General features: G+C 44.6%; 1 pseudogene; it reads right to left on the bottom strand.

The window, feature by feature from the left end:
* Positions 1 to 4,788: 4,788 nt before the first annotated feature.
* On the bottom strand, positions 4,789 to 6,543 carry LOC125417858 (WW domain binding protein 1-like pseudogene; annotated as a pseudogene).
* Positions 6,544 to 10,247: the final 3,704 nt, after the last annotated feature.

Raw genomic sequence — 10,247 nt, 5'->3', positions numbered from 1 at the left:
TGCAGGTTTTAAAAACCTCTAGGAGACTGAATGCTTAATCTTAGAATATTTTATTTTGTCATGTTTTGCTGTTATCTCTTAGAAGCCTGTTCTTTTCTAATGAGGGCCAGAAGAGTGGATGTGGATGAGAGGGGAGGTGGGGAGGAACCAGAAAGAGTAAAAGGAGGGGAAATTGTAATCAGGACATATTGTGTGAGCAAAGAATAGGTTTTCTTTTTTTTAATGTTGGGATGGATTTTATTAGGGCTTCTCACAGTGTAAGGGCCAGTCTGTCTTCAGAACAATCACAGCACAGGATGTACATCACCCAGACTGCCCAGGAAGTCTGAGCAGCTGAGTCTTATTGCTTAAAATACACATATTCACAATAACTGGCGGACATTGATTTGTCTCACACAGGAATGTGTTAGTGGCTGCAAAGCTGACCATAGCACCAAGTCTTCTGCCAATCTGCTTCTCCCATTTACCTGAAAACCCAACTCAGTCATATCTCCCTGTCCCCTAACTCACTCTTTCTGGTGCTCTCTCTCTGAGCATTTGTACGGCCTAAAGCAGCAGGGGCGAGGCTTTAGCTCAGTCATCATGGTGGGTGCTTCACTGAAGCTAGTCAGCCCCTAGGCCGGCTCCCCACTCTGTCAGGGGAAAGAAAATGAGAAGTCCTACCTCATTATCAGTTGACTAAAGAGAGGTTCATTTGGAAAAACTTATTCCCCTGTGGAAGCTTCATTGTCTGAGATTTTAACAAGAAGGCTGCAGCTCAGGCCCCTCTGGACACACATCAACCATCTAGACCTCCACAGAGAAGGTGCACACGTGTGGCAACAAAGTGTCTGCCAGAGATTCCTGGCGATCCTGGGCAGGTTGATGGCTGGGCCTGCTAGAGAGCGGTGACTCACTCTCCTGTACAACCTGTGAAATGAGTCTCTTGGGCAGGAGGTGATAGCCATCTGCAGGAGGACCTCCGGGCCTTGTTATTGTCGTCTGGCTCTAGAGAACCAGTCGTGCTTTGATAGGAAAAAGGAGCACAGAAGGAGCTGACAGGGACATTTCTCACACAGCTCGGATCATGCAAAGAATCTGGTTCTTTCCCTGCACTCGAACGATCTTACGTAGACTCAGCACTGTTGATAAGAAAGGAAAAGGAAGAAAAAAAGTCAGGATGTAAACACACACAAACAAATTGGAGGTTGTGAGATAATGCATGTCTAGAGACAGGGGCAGCCATGAGAACCACAGATAACCAAGGTATTCATTCTAAGTGGTAAGTTTAAATAAACAACAGACTTAGTCAAACTCAAGAGAAAATAGTGTATGAGAGACAGGCTATGAGGTCACTGCAGACTGTGTTCAGGACTGACGATGACCATTGGTCACCTGTGTGCATAGACAAAGGGCAAAGGTAGAGGAGGCTATATCTCAACCAGACATCAGACTTATGCTCCGACTCACAGAAAACCCAGTGCTACCACCACCAGGCTTGCTCACACTCTCTTCTCCTGACCCAACTGACTGAGCTCCCAAGGTCCAAATGAGGAGCAGAAGGAGGGAGAACATGAGCAAGGAAGTCAGGACCACAAGGGGTGCGTCCACCCACTGAGACGGTGGGACTGATCTAATGGGAGTTCACCAAGACCAGCTGGACTGGGAGTGATGGAGCATGTGATCAAACTTGACACTCTGAATGTGGCTGTCAATGAAGGCTGACTGAGAAGCCAAGGACAGTAGCACTGGGTTTTGATTCTACTGCAGGGACTGACTTTGTGGGAGCCTGGTTTGTTTGGATGCTCACCTTTATATACCTGGATGGAGGGGGGAAGACCTTGGACTTCCCACAGGGCAGGGAACCCTGACTGCTCTTAGGACTAGAGGGGGAGGTGGGGAGGGAAGGGAAAAGGGAGGCAGGGAGCAGGTGGAAATTTTTAATAAATAAATAAATTTAAAAATTTTAAAAAAGAATCAACAACACTGTTTTTAAAAAAAAGAACACAGCGTAAGCTTATCCACCTGAACCAGGCTGAAACCAGCCAAAGCCTACTGGGAAGGACCCCCTCTACAATGCACAAATGTGTACTTTACACCCGGGGCTTGCCAGATCAACAAGTCACTCACCAACCTGTCCATTGGTTCTCACCCTCCCACTAGACTAGACCAATGTCAGCTCTGCAGACACTGGCAGCCACAGGTGACAGCCAGAGGCTCAGGATTTCCTACTTCACTCAGGGCCAAGATAAACTGTCTCTCCCAGACTGAGACACAGTGACATTCCCTTCCAAATGCACTCCATCACAGAGAACTATCTTGGAGCACAGCCCCAACCTCAGTCCTTGAGGGCTTTCCAGACACATGTGTCTCAGCTAAGCAGGTAGGTGAGATACAGCTCTGAAAAAGGGGAATGCAGAATTAATTCCAGAACTGTTATAATTTAAAAAAAAAAAAAGGCAGGAGACTGAGAGACGCCATCCTGCAACAGGGCTCACAAGGAGGGCTTATTGGGGGAAGGGAAGAAAAAAGGGGGGAGAGAGGTGCAAAGGTCTGTTTGCCTCTTCAGTGAATCAGCAGGAAAGAAAGGGGGAATGGGCAGAGCTTTTAAAGGAGGCTTAGTGCATGCGCACAGACTACATAGTGATGTAGCAGCCATAGAAACCTGGGCTGGCCAAGTATCTGCCTGAATACTAACAACACATGCATAGAGGGGATGCTCTTAGTGGCTACAACTGAGGACCCTAGGGGCAGGCTACCATAATGCCTGAAATACTAGCAAGTGCATGCGCATAGGGAGTGGTTGGGGTTGGTGACACAGTCTGTTAGGTCACCAAGGGCAGGTCAACATAACGCCTGAATGCTAACAAGAACCAGTCTCTCAGTCTTCTACTGAAAGACTCAGGCCCCTGTAGATCTGTAGCCATAGCACAATCCCTGAATCCCTGAGCACCCTGACTCTGAACCCAGAGCCGGTGAAAGAAACAAACAAGGCATCTGGAACCTGAGCCAGCAAAAGAAACACCTTATCCCAGAACCCAGAACCAGAGAAAAACACCCTGACCCTGAAACCAGAGCCAAAGAACACACTTGCCCTCTAGAATCAGAGCCAGTTTAGGAAATACGCCCTGACCCTAAAATTAGAGCCAACTAATCCCTACACTGGAAAGTAGCTCCCTCTAGTCTAGAAGCATCACCTCCCCCTGACCTTAGCCCACAGGGAGAAGCCAATCAGAAACAGATAGCACATCACCCCACCAAGAGAGACCAATCAGGAATGAGCAACACCTCACCTCCACAGGGAGAGACCAATCAGAAATGAGTAAACAATTCCAGGTGTCCTCATGCTGAGACAACATTACTGCAATTCCCCTTAGACCCAAGGCAGCCAGTCAGCTCAGTCTGGATATTCCTCCTCAAAGCTTGAGCCAATCCCAAACCTGTAGCTATGCATTTTATGATTTTTTTAAAAAATGCTGCAAGATCCCCGCAGCAGTAGGCAGCAGAAATGCTGTAGGTCCCAAATGGTGGTAGCGGGCCATGTGGTAGCAGGCAGCGGGCTCTGGGAACAGCCAGTCCCAGGCAGAGATGGCTGCCAGTCTCCGAGCAGTGGCTGGTCCCAGGCAGGGAGACACACAGTGGGCAGGCAGGAGACAGAGACATGGATAAACACGACATGCAGAGTGAGGTTGAATATTTATTCAGGGGGTTATGGAGGGGGAAGGGAGAAGGTGGGGGCAGAGAGAGAGAGAGACAGAGACAGAGGGAGGGAGGGAGAAAAGAGGAGAAAGAGACAGAGAAGGGGGGAAGTGGAGAAGTGGGGAGAGAGGCAGAAGCGAAGCTGCCTCTCCAAGAGGAAGATGGAAAAGAGAGTGAGCTCAGGCCAGAAGCTGAAGATCAGCCTGCCTCAGTGGATGGGGGAGGGATTGGGCGTGGTTTGTCTCTTAAAGAGACAGAAAACCATTACAATGCAAGTTTGAAATTCCCCAAACCTGCCCCTTCTTACATGGCCACTATAAAAATCCCTTCATCGTGCTGCCTGAGATCTCTCCTGATCTGCTGCTGCTTCAGATAGATGGACAGAGAGGCCTGAGTCAACTCACAATAAAGACTCTTTGCTTTTGCATGGGATTGGTCTCGTGGTATTTTGGGGATCTGGACTTTGGGCATAACACTACAATTCTGTGCTTTTGTGGGGGAGATGAGGCATACACCCCAAGTGTGTTCATGGAGATGTGGAGAAAGTTTGACAGAAAGGAAAAAAATAAAAGGACAAAGTGGTTGTTATAGAACCCAGTCATGACAAGCTCAATAGAGGCCTGAGTCTCAGTAGTTTACCCTGAGGCAATGTATGGTTTAGATAAAGACCACAAACTGAGACAACCCAGGTGCCACCCAGGAACAGACCATCCAAAGGAAATTCCTAGCATTCCAACCATTGTAGATGGGATCACCAGCTAGCACACACCCATCGCTTTTCACTAGGACATCCCTAGACAAATACCAGCCAACCAGGGTCCTAAACCTTAAAAATCCCTCACTCCCACCTTTGCTACTATAAAAACCTAACTCTAACTAAGCTTGGGGCTCTCCGATCACTGCAATGCGTTGGACACATGGAGAGACCGAGTTTGCAAACTTGTTTAAGAAAAAAGCTTCTTTGCTTTTACATACAGGACTCAGTTTCTTGGTTGGTTTTGGGGGCACTCCGTGATCTGGGCATAACAGTTGTACCACTTCTAAAAGTCACTTAATGCTTCTCTTGTGGGTGTCCCCTACCCTGGTTGTTTGTCAAGCTCTCAGATACAGTCAGGGCCTGGTCAAGCTGGGGGAGCTGCTGCACTGTGAGTGTGGGGAGTCCTGTTCATTGATGGCATTTAGCAGTAGGCATGAAGACAGCGGTGGCAGATGGGGGAGCTCAGGCTCTCGAGACTACTCCTCAGAGGACAGACAAAGTCCTTCAGTGACAACTGTCACAGAAGTCCAGTAGCCCATCCAGGACATCATCTGAGAGTATTAAACTCTTTGAGACCATCATCATGGTGGCTCCAGTTGCACACAGCTTAATGCCTGAGTCATTTGTGAAGCAGTGATGTCTGCCACGTGCCTTATCTTTGCTGTTGCAGGAGGAGGGGACACTACCATGCTCAGAACCTGAAACTTTCCATAGCTTCCTCCTATACTCCAAATCCCTGTCCAGCAAGGCCCCTGGGTCCAGCTCTCCAAGGCCAGTCACTGAGGCACTGGACTCCATTCCTTCAAAGGACTGAGAGTCAGCAACACTTGGGGGTCTTTGCTGCTCGGGTCGATCCAGACAAAGGACTGCTCTGTGCTCCCTGGGAGCCCTGGGGTAGTCAGCACCTGGGGGAATGCCACCTGCAGGGCCACCCTGAGGAAGTAGCTGCTGCTGATGTTGTGACTGGAAGGCCCTGCATGATGCAGGAGGAGTTGTATAATGGATTATTAAAAATTGCTGCAGGATCCCCAGAGGGGGCAGGCAGTAGAAATGCTGCAGGACAACAAGCGGTGGCAGCATGGTGTAGGAGGGTCTTCTGTCTATGTGTTTGTTTAAACAGAAAAAAGGGAAAATGATGTAGGAAGGTCTTCTTTCTATGTGTTGCTTTCATTGGTTAAATAAAGAGACTGCTTTGGCCTTTTTGATAGGACAGCAGCTTAGATAGACTGAATAGACAGAACAGAATGCTGGAAGAAAGGAGGCAGAGACAGAGAGCCGCCATGAAGCTACCAGGTCAGACATGCTGAATCTTTCCCAGTAAACCACGAGCTCGTGGTGACATACAGATTATTAGAAATGGGTTGAATCAGGATGTGAGAGTTAGCCAATAAGAGGCTAGAAGTAAGGGGCCAGGCAGTGTTTAAATGTATACAGTTTCCGTGTAATTATTTTGGATAAAGCTAGCCAGGAGCAGGGCAACGGGAAGTGGCCCACTGCTCCTTTTACAACAGCAGCAGGCCATGTGGCAGCAGGCATCAGGCCCTGAGAGCAGCCAGTCCTAGGCAGGGACGGTGCACGAGACCATACAGCAGTTCTCTGAAGGTGACTGGTCCCCGGTGGTGAGTCATGTGGCAGTGGCAGACAAGAGACAGACAGATAGGCACACCATGCAGAGTGAGGTTGGATATTTATTTAGTGGGTTATGGAAGGAAGGGGAGAAGGGGAAAAGGGGGGAAGAGACTGAAGCTGTCTTTTAGAGAGAGAGTCAGGAGAGAGAGAGAGAGAGAGAGAGAGAGAGAGAGAGAGAGAGAGAGTAAGGCTGCAAGCAGGAAGGAAGACCTGCCTGCCTCAGCAGATGGGGGATGGAGTGGGCATGGTTTGTCTCTTAAAGAGACAGAACAATCATTACAAGTTGTAGGTAGGTTTCACCACATCCTCATAAGGAAGTAGTAAATAGTTTGCCAAAACCCTAAAGTAAAATGACAGCATTGAATAATTGTTGACTTTCTGGTAGACAATCAGACTGACTTCATGTTGCCACTGCTAGGCTTGGCTCTGCGATGATGGTGGCAGACACAGCAGTAGCTCAGGATGATGGTGATGGTCCATACCAGTCATAACAGTAACTCTTTAGGAATTGATGTCAAACTAAGTCCACTAAGCTGAGCAATAATAGTAATAGGTTGTTCACTAGAGGTTAGAGCCTGCCTAGCCATAGGTTCTTGGCCTAAAAATGGTGACAGATAAGGGGTATATCTTGCGGAATTGAAATTAAATCCAATCAGAAAGTGGCTGGTTATTTCCATGATGTTTGTGTTATTATTGCAACAATGAGCATGTCTTGCCAGGTCAACTGTTATCACAGCTTGCAAGTTTCTCAGCTTGGTAATACAGATGATTCTTTTTCTCTTCTGTTAGCATGCATGGAACTTGTCAGCTCCATAAGATAGGATGGAGCTTCCAGGTCAGTTAGTACTTGATTTATCATTGTACATTTACCCATTATACTCAAGCGTATGCTGTCTTCTGAAATAAAGTGCTACCTTCAAGTTCTGTAGGACAGTCAAGAGCGTTGCCATGTTTGAGATTCTATGATACCTTACTGAGAAGCAATTCCTAAAGTGGTAACCTATTCCTGACACAGGGATTTTGTTAGACTGTAGTGTCTAGTAGGAGCATTGCTGCTGTACTATAGAGTAACTCCATTTTTAAAGAAATTTATTTATTATGTCCATAGTATTCTACCTCCATGTATGCCTGCACACCAGAAGGCACCAAAGATCTCATAGATGGCTGTGAGCCACCATCTGGTTGTTGGGAATTGAACTCAGAACCTCTGGAAGAACCACCAGTGCTCTTAACCTCTCTCTGAACCATTTCTCCAGTCCTGGATAACTCCATTTTAACTCTTTTGTTGTTGTTGTTGTTTGTATGTGTTCATATCTATCTGTATCTGTGTCTATCTATATCTATAGGAAGTTAGATATAGCTATAGATATAGATAGGAAGTTTTTATGGTAATAGACTTCCATAAGACTTTTTGAAAGGTCTTTAGTATTATAATTGCCTTTTTCCCTCCTCTATCCTGGCCTCTCATAACTCACCCTAATTTAACCTTTCCTGTTCTGTAATTTCCCTTTAATCTTTTATAATTGTGCATTCTATCTCCCTTCCCTTAAAAATCCCTCCCCATGACTCCTTGTGAATTTCCCAATATCTATGAATATTCCAAATTAAACCCACATAATCAAAGCTAAAATTCACAAATGAGAGAAAACATATGACATTTGTCTTTCTGGGTCTGTGTTAACTCACTCAGAATGAGTCTTTCTAGCTCCATTCATTTCCCTGTGCATTTCTTAATTTCATTTTGCTTAAAAGTTAATATTCTATTGTGGAAATATAACCCATGTTCATCATCTATTTCTCAGTCTATAACATCTAGGCTGCTTCCATTTCCTGGCTATTGAGCAGCATTGAATATAAATGAGCATGTATTTCTGTATTAGGGTTCAGAGTTCTTGAGGTATATGTCCAAGAGTGGTGTACCTAGATCATGTGCTAGATGTATTTCTAACTTTTTGAATATCTTCCAAAAGGATTTCCACAGTGGATGCCCCAACTGTAAACAAAGGCTCCCTTTCCACATCTCAGGCATTATTTGTGGTAATTTGTTGTTTGGATTTTAGCCATTCTGACAGGTGTAAGATGAAATCATCTTTTATTTTCATTTTCTTGATGGCTAAGGATATTGAGCATTTTTTCAGTGTTTCTTAGCCATTTTTTATTTCATCTTTTGGGATCTGTCTGTTTAGTACCAAGTCAAGATTCATTTGTTTCTTGATGTTTAGTTTTTTTTTTTTTCAGAAAAGGACAGGCCTCCCAGGGATATCAACCAAACGTGGCATATTAAGTTATAATAAAATTAGGCACATCTCCTCATATTAAGGCTGGATGAGGTGACCCAGTAAGAGGAAAAGGATCCCAAAAAGAGACAAAAGAGTTAGATACAGTTCCCGCTCCCACTGTTAGAAATACCACAAGAACCCCAAGTTATACAGTCATAACATTTATGCAGAGTAGGTAGATCAGGCCCATACAGGCTCCCTGATTGCCAGTTCAGTCTCTGTGAGCCCCTATGAGCCCTACTTAGTTGGTTCTGTGGGCTGTGTTCTTGTACTTTGTTGACCCTCTGACTCCTACAATCATTCCTTGCTGCTTTTAGTGCTGTTTATATATAGAATCATCATCTGAAAATAAATACATTTTGACTTCTTATTTGTATCCCCTTTATCTCCATTATTTGTCTCATTGATCTTGTCAATACTTCAAGTATTAAATTGAATGGGAAAGAAGAGAATAAAAGTCCTTATCTTGTTCCTGATTTTAGTGGCCTCTTTTTTTGTATTACTTTAATGGACTTTACATATGTATGTACACACACACACAAACACACACGCATCCTTTGGTACACAAATATTACCTGCTCAGTCTGTATGATATCACATGTACATATATTTTCAGGGCTGATCATTTGGTATTAGATAATAAGTTGGTGTGCCCAGCACTGGTGAAGACTATCTCTCTCTCTCTCTCTCTCTCTCTCTCTCTCTCTCTCTCTCTCTCTCTCTCTCTCTCTCTCTCGTTATTCCTTAGTTGCCTGCAGTTCTTTCTGTAGAACTGAGACTTCCTGAGTCTTTCTCCTTTCATGTTAGCATTTATTTTGGTGTCATCCTTGTTCAATTCATGTTTAGGCAACCATGTTGGTGAGCCTTCATGGGTGTAGCTTTTGACATTCCTAGGAAACACAATCTCACAGCAAACCCCATTCTTCAGGCTCTTACAATCTTTCCACCCCCTCTCCTATGATCTCATGATCTCAGAGCCTATCAGTTGGGACTGGGTTCCAAGACCCAGGACTTCACTAGTCCTGAGTTTTTGGTCAGGTTTTAATACTAGGCATTGTTTCCTTCTTGTCTTGTTGAGCAGATTTTAAGTCCAACTAGAGAGCTGTTGGCTACCCTCAAGCAATGTATGTCACTAGTGAACCCTTGTAGTTATTGTGCCATGCTGGTCATTGTGGTCCACAGGCACCAGATCTGGGTAAGACTGTTGGTTGCTTCCCTCCTTTGGAAGTTTGCATGATGCCTTCTGAGACCATGAAAGCTAGTCCTCAGGGAAGAAGCATTCAGGTCAGCTCTAGCTCAGGAGCCTCTGGGTCCTTTATCTTACATACATGGTGTCTTCAGCAATAGGAACTTACCTTCTACCTCTGGTATGTGTAGGGGAGTGGACCTAGGGCAATAACTTGCGATTTTGACTGTGATAAAATGAATTCTCAAAGTTGTTTTGTTTTACATTTCTCTAATTGCTATAGATAATGAATATTTTTGAGATATTTCTTAGTCATTTTTTTCTTTTAAAAAACTCTATTCAGATCCCAGGACCATTTCTTGAACGAGTAATTTTTGACTTATTTGTTGTTGTTGTTTTGTTTTGTTTTGTTTTAATTCTTTATATATTCTAGATAGTAATTCTCAGATATATAACTTGCAAAAATTCTCTCCCATTTTGTGAACTTCCTGATCACTAAGTTGGTTGTTTCTTTAGCTGAACAGAAACTTTTTAGTTTTAATGAAATACCACTTGTCTATTGTTTGCCTTATTTCTTAGGCAAATTGTGTCCTTATTCAGAAAATCATCTCTTACACCTATATCATGTAGGGTACTGCCTATATTTTCTTCCAGAAGTGTTTCAGGTTTCACATTTAGGTCTTTGATCCATTGGAGTTAGTTTCTGTGTAGTGTGATG

This window comes from Myodes glareolus, chromosome X, assembly GCF_982192425.1.
Source record: "Myodes glareolus chromosome X, mMyoGla1.1, whole genome shotgun sequence".
NCBI classification, from domain to species: Eukaryota; Metazoa; Chordata; class Mammalia; order Rodentia; family Cricetidae; genus Myodes; species Myodes glareolus.
This window is presented reverse-complemented; position numbering and strand designations above follow the sequence as displayed.